A 24982-nucleotide genomic window follows, 5' to 3' on the forward strand; every position below is an offset into this window, starting at 1 on the left:
ACTGTCATTTTAGAAATGAAAAAATTGAGATTTGGGTAGTTAAAGAAACTTTGTCCTCAACTAGGAATTAATAAGTAGAGATTAGAATTTGGATCTGTTCAATGCCAAAGGCTACAACCTTTATACTACATTATGCTCATAGAAGGTGAAATGGTCTAGAAGTCAGCAGGTAAGGGTGGACTGAGAAAAAAAAAAAAAAAAGTGCCCCAAGCATCACTCTAGTTATGCATCCTGTATGGTCCTCTGCACCCTCCTTAAGCAAGTGCCCTATGGGACAGCTTGACATAGCGACAATAAGAGCTATTTTAGGAAAGCCCAGATTAGCTGCAGTGGTACAGGGTTCCAAATAACAGAGTAGTAGTATTAAAACCCAAACTTACCAATATGCCTAAATTTTCAAGGTAACTCTTAAATTGGGTTCATAACTGTACACATAGAACCTACTACCAAAAAGAGACTCCCACCATTAGCCAATCACCCAATCATATGGAGTCTAAAGGATGGTTCCAAATCTCTCCTATCAATCCACACAGGGTCCTCCATGGATGGGAAGTCAATTCCCTTCTCTCTTTCTAGCTCCTCTTCCATAACCGCACCTCTAGCATCCCCTTGGTCTGTTATTATTCTCTGCCTGTTCTCAAGATTCTACCTAAGTGTCCTGGTTTCCAACCAGGGAGCCTTAGCTGATCTTAAAAACCTTTGTTTCTTTCAACAGAAACAGAATCACAGACATAGAGAACAGACTGGTGGTTGCCAAGGGAGAGGGGGTTGGAGGAGGGATGGAGTGGGAGCTTGGGGTGAGCAGCTGTAAGCTTTTATATATAGAACAGATAAACAACAAGGTCCTAGCACAGAGAACTATATTCAATATAGTTGAATATAGCACAGAGAAATATATTCAATATCCTATGATAAACCATAATGGAAAAGAACATTAAAAAAAAGAATGTATATATATGTATTGCTGAATCACTTTGCTGTATAGCAGAAATTAACACAACATTGTAAATCAAGTGTACTTCAATTTAAATAAATAACTACCTTTGTGTCTTTCAGATTCTTCAAACTGCAGCATTTACAAGACAAGCAAGTCTTGCTTATGTTGGCTATCTCCCTCCCCTGACTTTTTTAGGTGTAGCAAAATTTTTTTAAATCTCCTTTTAATTTATCCCAAAGATCCCAGAAGGTATGAAAAGAGAAAAGGCAAGAGGTACGGATGAGGAAAATTCCATCTTGACACAAAAATTTTTTAAAGGTCTAAATTCACTCAAAGGAGAAGAGTCAGAATTTTAAAATATGGAATGGACAGGGAAATTGGGAGCAGTATCATTTGGGGGAAGGAGCCCTGGCCCAGTAGTCATGAGATTTAGGTTCTAAATCCATCTTTGCCACAAACCAGCTGTGCAACCTTGGAGAAGCTGTGTCAGTTTTTTGGACACTGGTTTCTTCACCTTTGGAGTGAGGGGATTGAATTGAATGATTGCCAAGATTCCTTTGATCTCTACTTTTCAGTGTCTTCCCTAGCACCTAAAATAAAATGAACCAGAAAGCTGTTGTGAAATAATGTGGCATTTCACCAGAAATTTAGACATAAACTAGGTTGAGTCAATGCATGAAAACAAGAGGGTAAAAAAACCAGTGATTAATAATGATAAGTGAATAAAAATGATCAAAATAAAAGACCAAGAAATTAAAGACAAAAAATGGCTGATTCTATAGTTTTTCTTTTTTTTTTTTTTTTAACATCTTTATTGGAGTATAATTGCTTTACAATGGTATGTTAGTTTCAGCTTCACAACAAAATGAATCAGTTATATATATACATATATTCCCATATCTCTTCCCGCTTGCGTCTCCCTCCCTCCCACCCTCCCTATCCCACCCCTCCAGGCGGTCACAAAGCGCCGAGCTGATCTCCCTGTGCTATGCGGCTGCTTCCCACTAGCTATCTACCTTACGTTTGGTAGTGTATATATGTCCATGCCTCTTTATCGCTTTGTCACCGTTTACACTTCCCCCTCCCCATAGCATCAAGTCCATTCTCTAGTAAGTCTGTGTCTTTATTCCTGTTTCACCCCTAGGTTTTTCATGACATTTTTTTTTTTTTAAATTCCATATATATGTGTTAGCATACGGTATTTGTCTCTCTCTTTCTGACTTACTTCACTCTGTATGACAGACTCTAGGTCTATCCACCTCATTACAAATAGCTCAATTTCGTCTCTTTTTATGGCTGAGTAATATTAAAAAGATTTTAAATTCTCTACCAAGTGGCCACCCACTGTCCATAATTATCAGTTACTTATAAAGTATGTAATTGGGGCAAGGCATGTTCCATTCTGTAATATATTGTCATTGAAAAAATGTTTTCTGATAGAACTATTGAATTATAAGGTCAACCACCAACATTTTTATCTAAACAATGGTAGGTAGATCAGAAATAAAATTAGGTCAATGTGAATAATTTCCTTCCTGGCAGGTTATGTAATTTTGCATACATGGTATTTTCCATCTCTGAAGTCAACATGTAATTATGTTTGTTTTATACCAACTCATCTGCCCCCAAATGTTTCAAACTGAAAAAGAGAAAAAGCGGCCTGTAGCTACCACTCCCTCCATGCACATACCCGGCCGGAAAAGAGAATTGCTGGGACACACCAGCACTGGACTCTTTTGGGGAGTGTGCTTGGGGGAAGGCCCACCCCCCAATACTATAATGGCAAAGATAATAACTCTGTGTTTTCTAAGCATCTGGATCAGTAAAAATGTATCACTCAGTCTGTATGGACACCACCTTCCTGAGTCTGTAATTAAGGATGCCCTCCCACATCTGGCCCTTGAAGACCTGATCTCTCCTGAAGGGTCATCACTTGTCTTCTGTGAATCACCCTTCATCAGCCCAAACCAGGTGTGTAGGAGGATGCCTCAGCCACTCTACTCAGGGGGCTGTGCCTTGGTGGAACATTTTCTGTGATGATGCTACAGTTGAAGATTCATCTCATTATCTTCCTTCTGGAGCTCCATCCTGGTCTCAGGTACCAATGCCCTCTATGCCAAAAATCACATTTGAAAATAATATTTTGATCCTTTGTCCTGAACTCCCCAGGCTGACTTAACATTTACCATTGAGAGAACTCTTCTTTCTGAAATAGCAGTTATTAGCTTGGAGAACCCAAGTCCCATCATTCTGTGTCCACCACATTCCCAGATGAGGGAAATGAAAGGCACCAAGAAGCCTGGGGTGTCAGAATCCTTACCTAGATCGAAGGACAAATTTTGAACAACCTCCTGCTCTTCTCCACTAGTCACTAGGACCTACTTACTTCTTACCTTCATCAAGAACAATTGGAAAACACGGCTGAAGATGTGGATTGCAAATTGACCCAAGCCATTTGACAATTTGGTAATTATGACACCCCTGTGGTAAATAGTGCTAGTACCTGGGGTTAGAAGAGGGTGGAGCCTCTGTATCCCTTTCCCCCACCATCTCACCCCCAAGCAGGTCATCATGGTGAAAGTCATTCTTAGGCCAGTTTCTGCCACACATACAAACCTTCATTAAGATACAAATACCAAATCACTATGTTGCACACCTGAAAACTAATATAATGTCAATTCTATCTCAATTTTTTTTTAACTTACTTTACAACGCTTCCCTGGTGGCGCAGTGGTTGAGAGTCCGCCTGCCGATGCAGGGGACACAGGTTCATGCCCCGGTCCGGGAAGATCCCACATGCCGCGGAGCGGCTGGGCCCGTGAGCCATGGCCGCTGAGCCTGCGCGTCCGGAGCCTGTGCTCCACAACGGGAAAGGCCACAACAGTGAGAGGCCCGTGTACCGCAAAAAAAAAATAAAATAAAAATTGCTTTACACATGAAGGGATAAATATTTAAATGTACTTAAAAAAATCTTCGTTAGCAAACAGGCACAAAACCCATCATCGTATCCTTCCTTTAATCTTGGTCAAGGCCACACACTCAGATACTAACACTCACCTTAATGAGAAGGAGCAGACATCCCAATATTCTGACAGCTGCTCAGCTGGGCTTCTGGAGAAATCAGGCAGCAGAGCCCCCCAGGCAGTGGAAGGAGGCAGGGTCAGATGGATTTCTGGACCTGGAGCACTGCCCCAACGTGTAAGGCTCGTGGGCTTGCTGGAAAGGTACACTCTTTCCATGTAAGGTGGGCGGGACCTATCAGTCTTCTATCAAACCTCAAAGCTTGAACACTCTTCATTTAGCCAATGAAAAAGTCTTTTTTACACCACCTAGGCTAGTTGACATATCCTCTGGAATAGAATTTTATAACAATATTTAGAATGCTTACATAACCACTTCTGGATGGTGATTTCCTTATTAGTTTCCTTCACGTGCTATCCGTAACTCCCAGAGTGAAAATTAGAGTTAATTTACACATATGTGCATCACGGTGTTTATAATGAATTATTTTCAATTACCAAAGAGACAACTTTCTGACACACCCTATCTGCAGATTTGACGTCTGAAACCCTTCCACTACTCTCATCCATTATATTGCTGGAGAAATTATGGAAACTTGCAAATAAAAATAGTAGCATTCTTTTTTGAGTTTACATCCCAGTTCCATGTTTAGCCATTACAGAAAATGTATTTGAATAGAGTACAGAGGAAGAAAGGCATGTGAAGACAAGGTGGAGAAAGAAATGACCTGGGGACCTAGGAAGTTGTTTTAGCTTAATTAAATTGTCTTAGCAAAGCAGACTTTGCTAGAAAGGATGGTGAGAGATGGGACAGAGGAAGGGACTGGAGAGAGATGGGTGGGGGGCATCCCCACAGGCATCTTCCCTGCAAAAGGAGCCCAAGCCACTTGGTAGAGGAGGGATTCCCTTTCTGGGCTTTGCGTGGTGTACACTGAGCTTATTAATAGCAGCTCGTGGAGTCACTGGTCAGATAAAAACACAGTGAAAGGGGCCATTGATCAGATCCTTCCATCACCTGTTCATTGAAGGAACAAACCAAGTTCTTTACCAGAGTCATTTACCTTTGCAGACAACTCAGACCATTGTTCCCTGGGGTAGGACAATGACTCACTTGATCAGTAACCTGCTGCTTTATCAGTTATAATAACTCATGCCTCGCCCCTTTCCACTCACTGTTGACATTTGCTTTGGACAATAAGTTAGTAGATTAAAAGAACAGCATAGTTTTATTTGGCAAAATGTTCAGGAACACGTTCAGTACTATCCCCTATTATTTTTCTTAATTATCAGTTATCAGTATTGAACTTCCACGGATGACTAAAAAGTCATAGAATAAGCAGAGCAATGAAAAAGAGACCTGGGTTCTTGTCCCAGCTCTACCACTCACTAAACATGTAGCAGCCTGGTCCCTTCTCTGAATTGAGACCAGACCAGATGACGTCTAAGGTCCCAACATTCATTCCTTTAACCATTATTATTATTTTTAAAAAAAATATATATATATATTTATTTATTTTTGATTGCATTGGATCATCTTTGCTGCACGTGGGCTTTCTCTAGTTGTGGCGAGCGGGGGCTACTCTTTGTTGCAGTGTGTGGACTTCTCATTGTGGTGGCTTCTTTTGTTGTCTAGCATGGGTTCTAGGCACGCGGGCTTCAGTAGCTGCAGCACACAGGCTCAGTAGTTATGGCTCGCAGGCTTAGTTGCTCCATGGCATGTGGGATCTTCCTGGACCAGGGCTCAAACCCGTGTCCCCTGCCTTGGCAGGCAGATTCTTAACCACTGCACCACCAGGGAAGTCCTCCTTTAACCATTATTTATTGAGCATCTCCTACATGTGAAACATTGTTCTAGGCTGTGTCTAGAGGATACGATAATGAATTAGAAAGAGAGTCCTAACCTAATGGAACTGACATTTTAATGGGGGGTGAAAATAATAAATAAAGTAAGAAAACAAACACACAATATGTCACATTATGTGATAACTGCTATGGAGGAAAATGAAGTGGAGTAAGGGGGATAGGGTGTTGTTTTATGTCGCGTGGTAAGAGAAGGCCTCACTAGCATTTAAGCAGAGACCCCCTGTCTCTGTGTTTATCGGGGTGAGGAGTGTTCTAGTAGAAGGAACAGCAAATACAAAGCCTCTGAGGTAGGAATGTGCTCAGAGTGAACAAGGAACAGCAAGGCAGCCAGTGTGACTGGAGCAGAGTTAAGAGAAGACGACAGTGGGGAAGAGGCGAGGGGGCAGTAGGGTGTGTAGGCATATGAGGTCTTTGGCTTGTACTCTGGGAAATGTGGGTGACCACTAAGGGATTTTTGACCTGAGAACTGCAATGTTCTGACTTACACTGGAACGGGATCCCTCTAGCCACTGACTACAGGGGTTAAAGCGTAGAAACAGGCCAGAGATGATGGTGGCCTGGACCATGATGAAAGCTGTAGAGGTGGTAAAAAAGTGGTCAGGTTCTGGATATATCTTGAGGACAGAACCAACAGTTTATAAGAAAAAGAGAAAAATCAAAGACACCTCTAGGATTTTTTTTTTTTTTTTTAATTTTTTGGCCGCACCACGTGGCATGCGGGATCTTAGTTCCCCGCCCAGGGATCAAACCCACGCCCCCTGCAGTGGAAGCACAGAGTCTTAACCACTGGGCCACCAGGGAAGTCCCCTAGGATTTTTGCAAATGGAAGAATGCAAGGGTTTTTTTCTATTTGTTAACTGGTGGTGTGAAAAAGTAGAATTAAGTTTGGCTTGGGACGTGTTAAGGACGAGTTGCCTATTAGATGTCCAAGAGGAGATATTAAGTAGCCTGTTGTATATACTTCTGAAATTCAGGAAGGTTTAGGATACAGATATAGAGTAGGTCCTGAAAGTGTCTTGCCAGTATCTATTTGGCACACGCTGGAGGTCACCTTCAGCTTGGTAGATAGTTTCCATACCTTCTGTGGCAGATAGACTCCTAAGGTGGCCCTATGATTTCTGCCTCTTGGTGTTCTTCCTCTTGTGGGATGTCCCTCCCTGTAAGTGTGGGACCTGTGACTTGAATGGAGCAAAGGTGGCAGGATATATGTGATTATGTGTACATGATTATGTGATTATGTTCCACAGAACTGCGGTGCCCATCGTACTAGAGTTTTCCTTTCCCTGTGAAAAAGTAAGTGGCCAAGTTGGGCAATCCCAAGTAGTGAAGAACCATGAGCATCCTCTAAAAGCCAAGGGTGGCCTCTGGCCAACAGCCAACCCAAGACTAAAGCTCTCAGTTCTATAACCACAAGGAGATATATGCTGCTACCACCACCATGTGAGTGGGGAAGTGAACCCTAAGGGCTTTCCTTGGAGCAGGGTAGCAGTATTAGAGAGTCAATGTCCCCAGGGGCAACCTTTAAGCAATGAGTAAGAGGGGTGGGGGAATAAATATTCCAGATTCCTCAGCCCTTGGTGAGATAAATCTGGAATGTGAAGTCAAGCCCCAAGGACAAATAGACCAAAGGAAAGGAAGGAGAGAATCCAGAAACAGATGCTCACTTGGATGAACACTTGATTGTGACAAAGGTGGCACTGAAGAGTAGGAAAAGAATGGCCATTTCAATACATAGTGCTAGATCAATAAGATGGAAAGAATTGAAACTCGACCCCTGTCTCACACCATACTAAAAATCAATTCCAGGGGGACTTCCCTGGTGGCACAGTGGTTGAGAGTCTGCCTGCTGATGCAGGGGACACGGGTTTGTGCCCCGGTCCGGGAAGATCCCACATGCCGCGGAGCGGCTGGGCCCGTGAGCCATGGCCGCTGAGCCTGCGCGTCCGGAGCCTGTGCTCCGCAGTGGGAGAGGCCACAACAGTGAGAGGCCCACATACTGCAAAAAAAAAAAAAAATCAATTCCAGGTAGACTGTAGATATAAATTTGAAAAGTAAAACAATCAAGATTCTAGACAATAACATAAGAGAATAATTTTATATCCTCTGAGGTAGGCAAAGATTTCTTAATCAGGAATTGTAAAGCACTAACTATAAAGGAAAAGACTGACAAATTGAACACCCAAAATTAGGAATGTCTGTTCATCCAAGGACACCATTAAGAGAACCACAAAGAGGGTGAAATTATTTGTGACACGTATAACAAAGAGCTTGTATCCAAGCTCTCTAAAGACCTACAAATTAGCAAGTAAAAACTGACAACACGATAGAAAAATGGGCAAAACACTTGAACAGTCACTTCACAAGAGAGGAAATTCAAATGACTGAAAATATGTGAAAAGGAGCTTAACCTCATTAGTCATCACAGTGGTACAAATGAGATATTATTATATACCCACTAAAAGGCTAAAACTTAGTAAAGTCAAATACTGAGTATTGGTGACAATATACCTACTTAGTTTAGAAAACTGGCAATATCTACGAAAGTTGAATAGATGCATACACCTAGGCTGCATTTTCACTCCAATGTATATACCCAAGAGAACCGAGTGCATTTGGGCATCAAAAGATGTATACAAGAATGTTCACAGCAGGATTATTTGCAATAGCCAATAAATGGAAACAACTTACATGGCCATCAATAGCAGAATGAATAAAGGTGTTCTAGTCACACAATGGACAAATTACTCAGCACTGAAAATCAACAGAAGCCCCATTGATGAACCCCACAGGTGCGATGCTGGGGAGTGCAACAAGGAATGCCAACTTTAAGAAATGTTCTTCGTTTCATATAAAACAGTGTCTGAAACAAAAGTGAAAATTTGCCAACATTTGTTAATTCTGGGTAACGGGAACACAGGTGTTTATTACACTATTCTTTGTACTTTCTAGAATTAAAAAAAAATGTGCCCTCCTCAAAAGGCAAAAGCAAGCCAACGTGTGGTGTGTGAGCAGAGGTAGTGAGGATGCCCATGCTAAGGCCTATTTTCCTCTCTGCTAACTTTTTTTTTTTTAATACCACACAGTTTAACACCTAATTACTGATTATTTTGCCTCACTGGCTAATTGCTTCATGTATATTATTTTTGCAACCTGAACTAGATTGTAAATTCAGGCCACAGACTGAGTAACATTTCTCCAATATTCCTCACTGGTTCTTTGTATCATGAAAGGCACATCTTGAAATAATCAATAAACACTTGAGTGATTTATGAATTGATTGGCAGAAGGAAATTTGGTATCTCAGGCAAGACATTTACTTAACTTTCCAGGCTCCATTTTCCCCATTTGTGTGAATTCTTTCCTGTGTACTTTTATATCCATCCCCGTATTTCACTAAGGCTTTGCTGTAATAGACTTCAATAACTATGTATTAAATAAATACATTAATTTTAGGGGGATTCACACAAAAGCGCACATATTTTCCCCATCTGGAAGATGCAAGAAATTTTAAGCTGCATCTCTTCCACTGGCTGTTGAGCCTGGCAAAATGCCAATATCTCCATAGAAATAACATTTTCAATTGTTATTAGTCATTTACACTTTAGCATAAACTAAGCCCACCATTTTAATGTTTTTAAAAGTTCAAAACCTATTTTAATTTGATTCCTCTTTTCAGCAAGCCCGGAGCACAGAACCCGGAGATGAAGTATTTCTCTTTAAATGTGTTATTGCCAAGTGAGGCTGGCCTGCCGGGGAATGCGACTTGCAATATAGAAGCAGCTAGCAAATTCATTCTAGATCGTCCTGGTGGAATGCGGTGTCTACTTGAAATTTGCTAAAGCAATGCCGAGGTTTTTTCCCTTTCACTGAGTTTGAGTGTTTTGGGGCTAAAAAAAAGAAAAAAAAATTAGTTTTTCGACTCCTATGTATAATACGGAACTGGTAGGAAATAGGCCTCATCTCTCCCATTCCTCTCACTTTTCTGCTTTTCCGCAATTTGCCCCAGCAGGACCCTTTGAATTCTGAGCAGCTCAGAGAGAGCCTAGACCCAAGTTGGAGCAGCACGGCCCCGAACGTCTTCCCAGAACCCTTCTTCAAGGCAGGAGCCACCTCCCTCCTCAGCCTTGGCCTGTGGCTACTGCCCACCTGGGCCTTAGTTCACAGTCAAATTCAGCATATCCTGAGACCCTCTGGGGGTGGAGCTGCCAGGATAGAAACGAAGTTTGAAGGTTGTTCTATGCAAGCAATTTCCTCCACAGAACAGGTTAATTTCAAACTGGCAAAAATTATACACTTAGTAATCATCTAGACTGGGGGCAAAGTACCAGTAAGTTGATGGCCACATAAAATAGAATTTAAAGAAAAGAGCACAGAGAGAAGCAATCTGGGAGTTTGCCTCTAGCTATTCTAAGCAGATATTTGCTTACAATGACCCTCCGCTCTGTATCTTCTGCCCTAACCTGACTTGTCAGCTCCACACCCAAATTTCAACCCTGTGACCTTCAGTGACTCCTACTTGCCCTCAGGGAGCCATGTGAGGTGCGTGCAATCCCTTTCTGAACCAGCCCCACTGACATTCCCGGCTCACACCCATACGCCAGCCACACACAGCAGCTCCCTTGCAGCTCCCCGGAGGCCCCGTGCTCTAGGGGCCTTCCTGTGCTGTACCTCCTGCCCGGAACGCTTTCCGCTCAGCCTTCCTGCCTGGCTCACTCCCGCTCATCCTCCAGAATGCAGCTTACGCCCCATCTCTTTACAATATTCCGGAGCTCCCTGCTCAGGGAGGTGCTTGTCTGTGCGTCACCACAGTCCCCATGGCTCTGTCTGATGACTGACTATATTGATTTGTTTTCTCATCTTTTGCGCACCAGGTTTAGTGGGGATCTGGGCCTTCCATCCTTGTGCCCCCAGCTCAGGTCCTGGGTACCTCTCCCAGGGACTTCTGTAGACACCTTCATAACAGGCTTTGCTGCTTTCAGTCAGCTTCTCCCCTCCCCCATTCTCCCTCTTCCCCACTCCAGAGTTATAGCTCTAAAACATTTAATTCCGCCCCCCTTCTTTTCTTTCAAAATCTTCTGTTGCTTCTCATTGCCCAAATTCTGGGGCCCGCAAGCATTCAAAGACCTTGCCAACCTGACCCCAAATTCCTCTTCCGTGTTCTTGCACCATTTGGGCCCTACGGCCCATCATCCATTCAGGATTCCCCAATGGGCTCACAAAATAGCTCTCTTCCACTTTGGCTCCTGGGGTTCCCTCCTTCTCCGTACCTGATAGGCAAGTCCCAGGTGAAATAGTACCAGTGAATGCCGTCAACTCCTAAGCCAGTGTCCAGCCCTTCTCTGGGCTCTGGTAACTCTGGCCAGCTCTGCTCAGCTTCTCCTCGGCAGGCTGAGCTCCTGACCAGATACTTCAGCTGCACCAGCAGGTGGCAGCTGGATTTGGTTGTCTGACCTTGTGCTCTGAGCCTGAGGTGAATCTTCAGGAGTGAAGCAGCAACGGCTACCTCCCAACACATCACACAGACACACACACGACACAGACTCGCAACACACCGTGACAGCCCTTCAACAAGAGTGCGCCATCTGTCCTGAGCACCACCCAGGATGGCCAGGGGTGCTCTGTTACATGTACTATCACAGACCCTACTAGCCCCAGGGCATGGGTGACCACTGGGTCCACTGCAGGCAGCTGTCAGGGAGAAAAAAATTTCCTCTACCCTTCTAGGCTCTACTGACTGGTCTAAGAGTTAAACTGACATGAGACAGATGAACAGAAAGTCACATGAATTTTAATGACATGCATACATGAGGGAGACCCAGGAAAACTGAGTAACTTGCCAAAATGGCTGAAGCCACACTTTAAACCCCATCTTCAGCTAAAAACCAAAAAGGAAGTTGGGGGTAGTGGTTCGGGATTCAAAGGGAGGTAGGCAATTCACATGGAGATGGCAGAGCAAATGTCGGGTAAACAAATGTTTTCTGGGCCAGGCAGAGGCGATGGGACACAGAGAGGAATGATAATAAACAGACATTACTAGGTTCCCTCCTGTCTACACATCTAGCTCATAATGCAGTTATCTACATTATGATGGAGTTAGAGGACCAGGTCCTCTGTCTACATTCTTTTAGGCAGTTAAGAGGAAGGGCAAAGGTTCCTTCTGAGTCTTTTGGGCCTTACATATTTTCAGCTTGAAATAATCCACGTGCTAAAGAGACATGTTTTGGGGTGGCAGGTTATGCTCCCCTGCACCGCCTTCATGAATGCTCGTTTCTTCAGTGCTGTCCTAGTCCATTCAGGCTACTGTCACCAAGTACCATAGACTGGGCGCTTATCATCAGCAGAAATATACTGCTCACAGTTCCGGTGGCTGGAAGTCCCAGCTCAAGGTGCCAGCACGGTTGGGCTCTGGTGGGAGCGCTCTTCCGGTTTGTCTCCTTGTTATGTCCTCACATGGTAGAAGGGGCCCTAATCCCATTCATGAGGGCTCTGTCCTCATGACCTAATCACCTCGTAATCAGAGGCCCCATCTCCTAATACCATGAGGATGTCAACATATACATTTTGCAAGGAAACAAACATTCAAGCCATAACAAGTGAGATCCTCTTAAATCTTTCTGAAGAGACTAAGAACAGGCTCTAAAAACCTAGCATGTACCCTCTCACCAACCTTGACACAATCTGGTGCTTGGTTTTCTCAGGCAGCCCCTGTAGGGTGGATAAAAGTGTGGGGATGTGTACATTCTACTCCTTCTGTGGGACTCGAGGGACATTGTTCCAGTTAATGATTAAGAACTCTCCAGACAATAGGGGCTTCTTAGACAATGGGTGAATTTCCAGGATGTCCCTCCTTCTCGGAAATTCAATGGGTGAATTTCCGAGAAGGAGGGAGATAAACAAAATGTAAAAAAGGTATCTGTCGAAGACCAATCAGGAAGCTGGGGACAAGTTCCCTCTCTGGTCCAAGCCTAAGCCGGGACCAATCAGCAGGAAAACACAACCAACTCTATAATTTACATACGGGGAAATGGGAACCTATAAAACTGACATATTCGGGCCCAAAAGGGGTTCCTTCTTCGACCTCCTGCGTGAGGACCAAGGAACCCCGGTGCACCGGCCTTCAATAAACCTCTTGCGTTTTGCATCGGCTTCCGACTCTTGTTGTTTCCGGGGCGAGTCGAAACTCCTAGGAGACCGCGTAGGTCTAACACTTCCAATGGGGCCTCCCAAGACACACCTTCTCAAGCCCCAGGCTGAACAGGCTAGAAAGACAGTGCAGTGTCTGCCCTTGAAGTGAGTACTGACAAAACTGTATCTGTTCTGGGTGTCAAATAAGCCAGGTACACACCAACCACAGCCACAGAAATGTAGCCTAGTCCCTGCTGGGTCATTTAGTCTTATCTTGGCTGCCCCTGCTTCTGCAGTTACTCTTACTCACATAACTGCACCATTTCCTACTCACTATTTGTATGTGTGTAGTGTAGGTTAGAGAAAGTTTTTTCCTCTACCCTCCTAGGTTTTCCAGCTGGGGCCCTGCAAACTAGACTAACAAAAGACAGATTAACAAGGGAAAAACAAACAGAGCTTATTAACATGTGCATCTCTCTCTCTCTCACACACACACACACACACACACACACACACACACACACACACACACACACGAGAGAAATTCATCACTCAAAGGGCTGATTAGAACTTGGGTTTATATAGCATCTTAACAAAGATCAATACATTTGTAGAGAAGCTGCAAGACAAAGAAAATAGGTTTTAGGCTTCCAAGGGCAGCAAACTTGTGGGAAGGTGAATACATGGGGGAAACTAATGGAAGATAAGGGTTGCTTTAGTAAGTCGATTCCTCTCCTGTTGTCTCTGGACTGATAAGAGTCCCTGGTGGTAAGGAGTCTACGCCTGCTTTTAGGCAAATAGGAGAGGGGAAAAAAAAAAAAAATAGGAGAGGGCAGAGAGCTTTTTTGCATCTGCTGTTTCTCAATTGTCTTCAGCTCAAAATAATCCTTATGCCAAAGTGGTGTATTTTGGAGTGGCACATTCTGGTCCCCTAAGTAGTGACCTCCAGAGCCAGCTCCTCTTAGGGGAAGCCAACGCCCTCTAGCTTCTTCCTGTTCTCTGGGTGCCTTGCTTCTCAGAGGACTCCAGTGTTTCCAGCTTTCACTGTCCCTCCAAGAAAACTGGGGCAGATGAACTCAGCATGCTGTCCAGGGCCACGTCCCAGACCCTCAGCCTGCAGGGTGGAGCAAGCCCCAGTACACCCCAGGGAATCTCAGAGAGCCCCTTCTTCCAAGCACTCTGCTTACTAGAAAGGCATTTCTAAGAAAGAAATGAGCTGGGAAGTATTGCAAAATATTGTCGCTCTACAAGTATGACTGAATATTCCTGCCATGCCAGGGGCATGGGGACTTCCTGACTATATCTCTATGGGTCTGTTTGCATACTGACACCCAGCAGCCCTCAGGCTTAAGTGATAGGAGATTATCTGAGCCTCTTGGGGGATCTGGATCTTCATTACCGGAGGATTGCATTCTTTTTTAAAGTTTAGGTAGATGTCTTTATATTAAAGAGAATGCTGAGATCATATCACCTGTTACTCACCCCAAGGAGCCCACAGGTGTGATAACACAATTGGCTAAGAAGATTTCAACTCCCCACTGTGCCCGCAACATTGCAGTGAACCTGCTCATATACAGAGACAAGTTCACAGAGAGGCTGATGAAGCCTCAGCTTTGAGACTTCTCACCTGCACAAATCCTTTTCAAAGCTCTGTCCCCAGCTTTTATGTTTATAATCTGTACTCTTCTTCTCAAATAGTGTTCCCCAGTTATATAAACTTCAAGCCCCACAAACCCTGATTGACTCCTGCTTCTACGTGTGCCTTTAATGGGCATGCATGAGAATTGCTAAAGGACCTAGGCCATGAAGGGAATTGCTGGGTTCTAAGGTAACCATACACTTAATCTGATTAGCTACTGACAGATAATTCTCCAACCTGTGCTCCCACCAGCAGCAAGAGGAATCTCTATCCCCACACCCTGCCAGCACTTGGCATTACCCAGCTTTCTAGCTATGCTAGGCTAGTAGCTGCAAGCCTTATAGCATATTACTCCCTTCGAATATCACCTGCACCTATGCATTTCTCTGGTTATCAATGAGCAATTTCTTTCATATACTTGTAAAGCCTCTGGCTTTCCTCTTTCATAAGTCGTCTGTTTATATATTTAACCCATTTTTCTTTTGGTGTATTCTCCTTTCTAATTGAATTGCAGGAGTTCTTTGTGTGTTCTAGATGTCTATCCTTTGTCACTTCTAGACATCATAAACCTCATAAATTTCCCAATCTGTCACCCATCTCTTAAATTCAACGGTGGTGTCGCTCGTTAACAGAAACCCTTAATTTTGATGTAATCGGATCTATCATTTTGCCTTGTGGTTTGTACTTTCTAAGTCTGGTTTAAGAAATTTTTACCTGTCCCAGGTTACGCTTTTCACCTGTTTAACTTTATAGTTTTACCTTTTGTATTTAGGTCTCTAATCCACTGGAAATCTCCTTTGTATGTGGGGTTAGAGAGAGACCCAACTTTACTTCTCTTCATTCTTTCTTTCACTGCCTGTTTTCCCACCACCACCTACTAAACAATCCATCTTCCCCCTATCGATCTGTGGTACCACCTCTGTGTGAGATGAAGTTTACAGGTAAACACAGGACTACCCGTGCACTCTCGATTCTTCTCCACTGCCACATTAAAAACAACTTTGTAAGCGTCTCAGTATCTGGTGGGCAATTTCCCCCTCTTTATACTTCTGTTTCTAGATTGATTTTGCTATCTGTGAAACTTATTTTTCCCTATACATTTTAGGATAAGTATATTAGGTTTCTTAAAAAAACTACAACTAGAATTTTGATTGGGATTGCACTGAATTTATAAATTTATTTGGAGATAGTTGATATCTTTATAATTTAAGTTGTGCAATCCAAGACGTGATATGTCTGAAATGACAGAATCGTGAGAAGAAATTAAGATAGCTATGAATGAATATCTTTGAACGGGCCCCAAACCCTGTTCTCACTATGCCTCCTTATTTGGGTCTGGGGAGGCGGGGCAATAAAAAATTCCCATGCTGATCAAGGAGGAACCAAGTGTGCAGGGAACTGTGCTTCACTTCCCGGGGTGTGGGCCAGGAGCTCTGCAAGCATGTAAGAGATGGCTCTGACTGGCATGGTACCAGCAGTGACTGGGCAAGGGGGCAAGGGAGTGTTTCAGAGATGCCCACTCCCCAGCAAGGGCAAGAGGAAGCAACCAAGTGTGCCCAAGTGGCCAAGCACTTCCAGCTTGCAGAGCCAAAGGAATCGGAGATGTAGATCAAGAGAATGTGAACGTGGAGGCCTGCTGGTTGGAGGTCGTGGTGGGACTGGGGGCATGAATGGTGGATCCCAGCCCACGAGGACAAGACATGATGAGTTCTGGCTGAGTTCATGCCAGTGGGGGGCAGAGGATGCCAATAAACCAGAAACTCCCTCTCACCAATGCCTGGGGGCTGCAGCGCCCTCTCTCCCTCTGCACAGGGACTGGGATGGCCTCCAGGGAGAAGGTGGACCAGGGGGAGGGAAAAAATCCAGAAACTGACTATTTATTCAGAGGAGTCTCAGTTTTAAAGCAGAAGTTATCTTGAATTAGTAAGTTCAGTTCTGTAGAAGTAAATACTTGCCTTTTTTTTCTTTTAAAGCATCTGAGATGTCAGACTACAGTGGTTCTATAAATTTCATATCCACTCTACAGATTTTTGGTTTCTGCAGACTGGATTTCAGCAGTAGAAGAAAAATCTCGTAAGGAGGGGCTGGGAGAATTAAATAAATATGACATAACCGTAAGGCAGGTAAAGGAACTGAGGCATAAAGAAACCAAAAGCTTTGCTTCTCAGCAAAGTGAATGAATGGCAGGCAATCGCATCATTTCCGGTTCTCATTCTGGCTCTGAATTTCAACAAGTATCTTGAGGGGATTCTGGAATAACCCCCTTGAGACCACAGCCCTGCTCACAAGAGCTCTGCTCAGTCTAGGATGTTGAATTGCAGAACGGGGAGCTCTTCCCTGAGGCCCCCTGTCTGCAGGGTGATGTGACTGCCCCACAGGAAGCGTCCAGCACACCAGGGCTGGCTGGGCTTCCTGCCACTGCCAGGCGACCCCTTTCTCAGACAGAATGTGCAGCCCCTTGGGTGGCCAAGCATCCTGCAGCTGATCTGGGAAGCCCTCCTTGTCCTCTGGTAAGAGATGGCTGTGGCTTTTCCACATCCCTCCTTTTGTGTGGATAAAAATGTTCTCAGCAGATACTGCTGCTAAGAGGACACACCGGATCCTAGGTCAGCTTCAGTTCTGGCGTTGGCAAGCTCAGAACATGCAGTCCCCCAGGTTCCTCTAGCACAAGTAGATGAAAAGCCCTTCTCCCCTGACCCTCATCAGCTCCGGGGAACCCGGAGGAGCGGAAGCAGGCTGCTTCTCCTCCAAGGAGAGCCTCGTGCCACAAAGGCTTTGGGTGTCAACCGCTGCCTCAGCCGTCCCTGCTGAGGTCCCCTGTCCTGCCATGGCCTCCGGCTGTGGGCCCGGGCAGGTCGCTCCTCTCAGCCCAGCCTTCTCTGAATCGGCTGGCTGCCAGACAGCATCCCCCAACACTCTCTCTGAATGGGGCCCCGGGAGCTCTGATGCTTTGCTCTCACCGCTCCGGCCGCGTATCACAGAGCTGGAGCCAGGCCCTTCTGTCCGTGCCTCTCCCTCAGCCACTGTTGCTCTGATGCTCCTGTGCCGAGGGGCACATGGCATTTCCACAGGGGGCTCACAGCCTCCCCAGGGCTCACCCTGGGAGGAAAGCCCAAGCCTTCTCCGCCCTGAGTGCCCCTACCAGCACGTTTATCTGAGGCACCCATTCTATACCCCAAACCCCCAGCACTCAGGCGGGGCAGAAAGCAGGCGCTTCAACCCTGCACCTATGCTCTCATATTGTTTTGGTACAGCCTGCAAGGTAAGGACGGCGCTTACATTTCTAAATGGCTGAAAATACATCAAAAGGATATTTTGTGGCACATGAAAATTTATAAAATTCAGATGTCAGGGACCAGAAATAAACTTTTATAGGAACACAGCAGTACCCACTCGTTTACGTGTTGTCTGTGGCTGCTTTTGTGCTCCAAGGGCAGATTGGAGTAGTTGTGATGGAGACTGTAAGGCCCACAGCACCTAAAATATCTGGCCCTTTGCAGTAAACATTTGCCGACTCTTGTCAGGCACGAACCCTCCCTGTCCCCCCTCTCCTGAAGCCCCACTGGCCATGTGTAGCGAAAGCTACCACTGCTCCGGGAATGGTGGGGAAAAGCAGAGAGAACAGCCTCCACCAGTAGACTGACAGCCACTGGAGGGGATCATGGCTTTCATCATCATATTAGGGGATTGCTACATGTTCCATCCTATAGTAAATAATTTTCCATAGCTCCAAGTTACAAGCTCTCCTTATAACCAAACTAATTTTTATTTCTATGGAAAAAAAAGGTTACTGCTTTCTTATAATAAATTAACTGTCCTTCAAAGTTACAATAGAGTGAGTTGATAAATAACTTCCAAAGGGGAAGATGATCTCAAACCAGTTCTGGTTAATTTTTAGATGAATCAGTTGGAACCACAAAATTGGGTACTAAAAGTACTGAGTACCATCTAAAATCAAAACAATTCCTCTGGGTGTGTGTGTTTATCCGTGTCTGTTTCCGTGTGTCTCTGTGTGTTGTTTAGTTCAACAAACTAGATTGAGAATAGGATAGGAGAATTTACCTTCTCAAGGGAGATTTTTAAATCTGATTAAGGATTTATATTTTAAAAAATTAGCAGTGTTTCTCTAATCTCATGGAATAGGAAAGGCTTGGGGAAGGGGAGTGGGTGCTAGGAAACATGACCATCCTTTGTTCAACTTTGAGAGAGCCAAACTGAAGGTATTGCAATCTAAGACAATAATTGCATAAACCTGTCTGCTCATTGGGCTTTCAAAAATCCTCTTAATCAGCATTCGTTTCCTGAGAACCCATTATTTACCATGCGTTGTATTAGGGGAAAAGAGCTACAAAGATACATGCCGCCATCTTTGCCTACAGAGAGGACACAGTAAAGGCTGCGGGGGGTGGAGGTGCTCTCGGTCCTCAAGGGCAGATCCAGGCTGGCTAGCTCAGGAGGAGGATTTTTTTTTTTTGTAAAACTACATGTGAAGCATTAACGGGGCTGGTCTTTCATGGACGGCCAGGGACAGGCATTTGGAGGGGGCAAGTTCCTGGCACTGGGAAGCCACTCTAGTTTCAGGAGACCGCTGGGCTCTGCGGCAGGAGTCATGCCTATTGACCTATAGGTCAGTCTCTGCTGGGCTTGAAACTCTTCTCTCCTCCATCACTTCTGCTTACTCATAGTTTCAATATTTTGTAATTTGGGCTCATTGTGACTCACTGTGGCCTCAACTCTTATTTTCTTGTTTCTAAACATCCTACCAAGTCTTTTTCTCTTGACATTTCCCTGTTTAAATTTCTAAGGGAGAACCCAGCTTTCATACGTGTGTGTGCCAGGTTATGAAATGAGCTGCCGACCAGCCTACTGAGTGGCTGCCTGTTGGTTGGGTGTCCACCCTGCACCGATCAGCTCTAGGGGTGGGGTCATACGGGACAAAGCGTAACCACTTACAGCTGCTCCTTTGGGTTTCCCCTAGCAGGGTTAGTGAGAATGACAGATAATGTGAATAAGTTGTTCACCATGGAGAGACCCATATAAAATTAACCCTCTGCTGTGAAAACACTACAAGCGAAATTCACTGGGCAAGCTTGGCAGCACAGGTGGTGGTGGGGAAAACGATCCTATAACCAGGTAGGACGGGGAGCCTTGTCAGCAGGGCTCCCTTCCCCAGGGGCAGCCAGGAGGGCGATATCCAGAGGAGTTAGCAGCTGCAGGCTGTGTATTGTACCCAAACGGGCTCATGGCAGCCGGTCCAGGCAGCATAGCGTGGTTCTGGGTGATGCGTCTGCTGATAGCCAGTGATTGGTTATATCATAACCAGGGTAGGTTCTAGGCCTATAGGGAGGAGCGACAAGATCAAGGCAGGATCTCCATGTTGTCTAAGTTCAGAGCAAACCACTAATCCCAGTGAGGAAATGGAGTGCCAAGCAGACACACAAGATTGAGGCCCACTCTTACGGAATTTGCGTGGGGCACGCAGGTGTATGTGTAGGGGAGAGCACTGATACAACTCTGGGGACACGTATCAGCTGCAGTAACACCAAGGGTCAGTAGTGGCACAAATAGCTTGAGACCTCTACCTGCGACGGGGCTTGGGCTCCCGGCCGGCATGGAGGGTCAGCAGTGCATCCGTGTCCAGGGCTCGGAGGCTAGAGGAGGAGGGAGCAGCAGAAGTTTGTACAGAACCGGGGCAGCCATGACAGATGACTTTTCAGCTGACGTTTGCTGTAAGTATTTATCAGGAAAAAGGGAGGAAGGTGAGGAACCTTCCAGGTGGTCAGTAGAACCAAAAGATTCTGGGGCCCCTCTGATATCTTCCTCTGGGACTCAAAATTACCTACTTAGCTAAGGAGGTTGTAAGGGAACTCAGAAGGTAAATGACTCCCAGTTACAACCCCCAGACTGAGAGCCACCTGGGGAAGCCAGCAAGTAGACCAAATCCCCCAGAGTGTTGGTAGACACACTAAGAACGGTGGTGGTAGGGGGGGAGCTCCAGGGCCCAGCTGCTCTTCTCTTCATTTTCAAAGAGCAGGGTCTCATGGACCTTTCTTTCTTTCTTTCCCTTCCCTTTCCTTTCCCTTCCTTCCTTCCTTCCTTTCTTTCATGGCTGCATTGGGTCTTTGTTGCTGTGCGCAGGCTTTTCTCTAGTTGCGGTGAGCAGGGCCTACTCTTCGTTGCAGTGCGCAGGCTTCTCATTGCGGTGGCTTCTCCTGCCGTGGAGCACGGGCTCTAGGCGCTCCAGCTTCAGTAGTTGTGGCACGCGGGCTCAGCAGTTGTGGCTCGCGGGCTTAGTTGCTCGGCGGCATGTGGGATCTTCCCGGACCAGGGCTCAAACCCGCGTCCCCTGCATTGGCAGGTGGATTCTTAACCACTGCGCCACCAGGGAAGTCCTCATGGACATTTTTAATTGCTCTTTAAAAGTCTCAGCGACTTCTGTTGTGTCCATTAGTTCACCATAAAAAACGTACTCAGGTTGTTGCCCCAAGTGCTTTAACTATCTTTATTTGGAATCAGAAGCTTGGCTAATTAGCAAAATGAATGATAGAAATGGCTTCTGTTGGCAAAATTAGAGATCTGTTAATTAACATAAAGGATATTATACATGGGCTTTTACCGTGAAACCTTAATGGTGTTCAAGACGTGAGCTTGGCTAGAACATCAGGGCTATGCTCTCTGTCTACTCTATGTAAGCTGAGAATAAGATTCTAGCCAGACCTTTACCAGTCGCCTTTCAGAATGGCGTCAGAGGCATGATTTGGAACTTGTCCTGTGTTCAGCCATGAATTCAGACAATTCTGGTTGCCTGATGCCAACTAAAATCTGGTCTTTAGAATAGTGCCCTGTCACTCTCAAGAGAACCTTTCATGTAAAGTGTGGACGGAGCACCTAAAAGGTCAGAGGGCTGGGACTTCTCTGAGCTTACAGAACCAGCTGCTTGAACATTTTTAGATCTTCTTACTGATAAATATGTACGTGTGTGTCACAGCACTTGGTCTGAGACCTACTTTCATTATTACATCACAGCGGGGCTGTGGGGAGATGGGGTTAATCAGATCCCACCACATCTTGGCTAGGAATGGGCAACCTCAGTGATGCAGAAGTGGGATACTCTGTTGCGGTTGAATTCATCCCTTCAGCAAATATTTCTGGCATAACGTCTATTTGCCAGGCATGTGCTTGATACTGAGGGTACAATGTTGCATGAGGCAGACATGATCCCCTCCCTCGAGAAGCTTCCAGTCCAGGAGGCAAGTGATCAAGCAAATAGCAACAATCAGTAGTGAGCATCACGGCGGGGGAAGTACAGAGGCGTGGGGACACGGAGTAGACAGGATATACAAACTGGGAGGTCAAAGCAGTTCCTCCTTTTTTCTGGAAAAATACAAGTGCTAGAATTGACCCCACAGGCCACTGGACAAATGCCCAAGGGCACTGATGTGGCCTGACCCTGTTGCAGAGTTTGAAGCTCAAGGATATTTTTGAGGTCCTGTGGTCATTCTCCTCCCATCAGTTTGAGCCCACATGGACACCTGGCTCCCTTGTATTTTTATCCCGGAGGCCACTAAGGTTCAAATCCACATGATGCAGTTGGCAGATTTCATCCCCAGAGACCGCAGCACGAAGAGGCTTAGTGACTTGCCCAAGGGCATGTATTGAGTCAAGTGTAGAACTGGGAACAAAACTCAGTCACCTGACGCTGGGGCCAGCTCCCCTTCCCTTAGACGCGTCACCTAACAGGGAAAATAATCTTCTGAAATATCAAATAGCATTGGTCTTTTGATGAGTAAGCAAGCTGATGAGCAAATAATGAGAAAAGTGGGTATTGAATTTCCTTTGACATACCCCTTTGGAAAACGCAGCAACAGATGCAAGAAGAGTGTGACTTATAAATGAAAGCAAAAATCTTTTAAGATAGCCTCAGACAGCTGATAAACAGCCACGAGGCCTGAGTGTCAGTGCAAAGGAGAGAAAGAACCAAACACGTAAGACACTAGAGTTCTCAGGCAGGCAAGGGAGTCGCGGTCTCAGGAGTCACGGTGTTTGTATAGGGACTGAGTTGCCCTTTCTCGTCCTCTTGGTTATGGAGGGAGAGGGGAGAGGTACTTTTGAAACACAGATCACTTAAGGGTAGTCCCATGTGAGACGTCGATAAGCTGACTGAAGACGCATGCCTGATAAAATCACGGTTGGCCGAGTTCTTGTTGAGATGAGAGAAAATACTACCTGCTTCTGAGAAACAAACTTATGGTTACCAAAGGGAAGGGTGAGGGAGGGATAAATTAGGAGCTTGGGATTAACAGATACACACCACTATATATAAAATAAACAGCAAGGACCTACCGTATAGCACAGGAACTACATTGAATATCTTGTAATAACCTATAACCTCTGCCCCGCACCAAAATAGTGCTGTGTCATTGCCTCAAAGGCAGCACCTAAGATTAGGTTTCTCCAGCCTTCCTTTAACAAAACAGAACAAACAACAACAAAACTGAATTTCCTTAATGTCTTTCAGTTTGAGAGAGAAAAGGAAGTTGGAAGAGAAAAGGGTTTCCTTTGACCCTCTAATCCACTCAGTTTACTGAAACATGTCTGTGGGCTTCGTTTTGTAGATACAACCAAATACTGTCAACGTCATGGAACATATAACATCCAGGCCCCTGGGTAATTTAGGATCAGAAAGTTCAGGTATGATTGGCCCCGGTGTGCTCACTGCACTCCATTTCTGCTTCCTCATCTAAAAGATACTCAAGTGTGGACTCCCGGGTCGTATTGGGAAAGGGGAGGGGGCAAAGGTCATTGGAAGTTGGTAACACTTTGACAGGTTTTATAAGTTTCCTAACGTGGGAACAAATCTCCCTAGACCTAACTACACAAGAAAAAAATTCTATTCCTATGAACAAATGTTCCACTTGACAGGATGAAACCTTTAGTCTTTCTTTTTGTAGGTCAATTCTATGGAAGAACCCAGAAGCTAGTTTACAGAGAAATCTCAGTGAGGATCTGTCTCTTGAGCTCTACACACATATCCAACTGTGGAAGTCATTTTCCTAGATGCCCCCAAACTCGACGCTTCCCGAGCAGAGCCCGTCGTCTCCTCTCCCCGCCCCTCCGGCGCTGCTCTACTGACCGCGCTCTGCCTCAGCGAATGCCACCATCTTCCTCACGGGCATCCAATCTAGAAGCCACGGAGCCCTCTTTGATGCCTTTCTCTCTCACTCGCTCCGCTTCCAGTAAGTTACCCAGTCTGGTTACTGCTGCCTCCTAAATCTCTCCCATATTTACTTGCTTCTCTTCATTCCCACCACCTGCCACTGCCCTAGCCCAGTCTGCTAGCACCTCTCACCTGGATCACTGCACCAGCCCCTAATCAGGCTCCGCCTCCTGCCTTGCCTGCCATGCTTCCTACATGCGGGGAGAGTGATACTTCTAAAATACAACTCTGATCCCCTCACTTTCCTGCTAAGACCCTGCAATGGCTCCCCACCATCAGGGAATAAGGACCAAATAAGACCTTCTCTGTTTGAAGGTTTATCTCTTCGGATTCTTGACTTGCCACTCCTACCCCCTCATACTCCAACCTTGAGCTATGAAAACTTTTAGGTCCCGGACGAACCTGACTTGCACTCTGCCTCCTCTTGGCCTCAGGTATCCCTATTCCCACAGCTTGGAACGCTTCTTACTCTCACTCCTCCTCACCTGATTAACTGCTATTAGCCTTCAGCACTCAGCTTGGAAGTCCCTTCTTGACATCACTTATGTGCTCCAATAGCACAGTCTGTGTGTCCCATTTCAAAACTCTTGCCTCATTTGGGAGTGCACATGCCTATTTACTGTTTTAGCTGTATTTGCTGTTGGAAAGTATGTTCCTTATATGATGCTAGAAAAGGCAAACTATAGGGACAGAAAGCAGATCAGTGGTTGCCAGGTGCTGAGGGTGGGGGGAGGGGATTGACTGCAAAGCAGCCAAGCAAACTTTTTGAGGTGATGGAAGTGCTCTATATCTTGACTGTGGTGGTGGTTATATCAGAAGGAGAAAGGGAAAGAAAATCCCATTTAAAAACACCTCAAAAAACAAGTTTATTCCTCAAAAAAGGAATAAACTTAACCACTGATAAAGTAAACTGAAGATGATTCAAAGAAATGGAAAGATGTCCTATGCTCTTGGATTGGAAAAATTAATATTGTCATACTACCCAAAGAAATCTACAGATTTAATGCAATTTCTATCAAAATACCTATGTCATTTTTCACAGAACTAGAAAAAATAATCCTAAAATTTATATGGAATCAAAAAAGACCCGAAATTTCCAAGCCAATCCTGAGAAAAAAGAACAAAGCTGGAGATATATCCCTTCCAGATTTCAGATTTTACTACAAAGCTATAGTAATCAA

The 24982-nt window shown here is 45.1% G+C and overlaps 1 protein-coding gene across 1 annotated transcript in view; it reads right to left on the minus strand.

Annotated features, from left to right (window-relative positions):
• The window catches only part of LOC101321093 (uncharacterized), a 265172-nt gene that overhangs the window by 8281 nt on the left and 231909 nt on the right, over positions 1-24982 (minus strand). The window contains 1 exon segment of the mRNA XM_073789307.1: positions 3643-8680. The gene's annotated coding sequence lies outside the window, so the exon portion shown is untranslated.

Source organism: Tursiops truncatus, chromosome 12 (genome assembly GCF_011762595.2).
Source record: "Tursiops truncatus isolate mTurTru1 chromosome 12, mTurTru1.mat.Y, whole genome shotgun sequence".
In the NCBI taxonomy this organism is placed as follows: Eukaryota; Metazoa; Chordata; class Mammalia; order Artiodactyla; family Delphinidae; genus Tursiops; species Tursiops truncatus.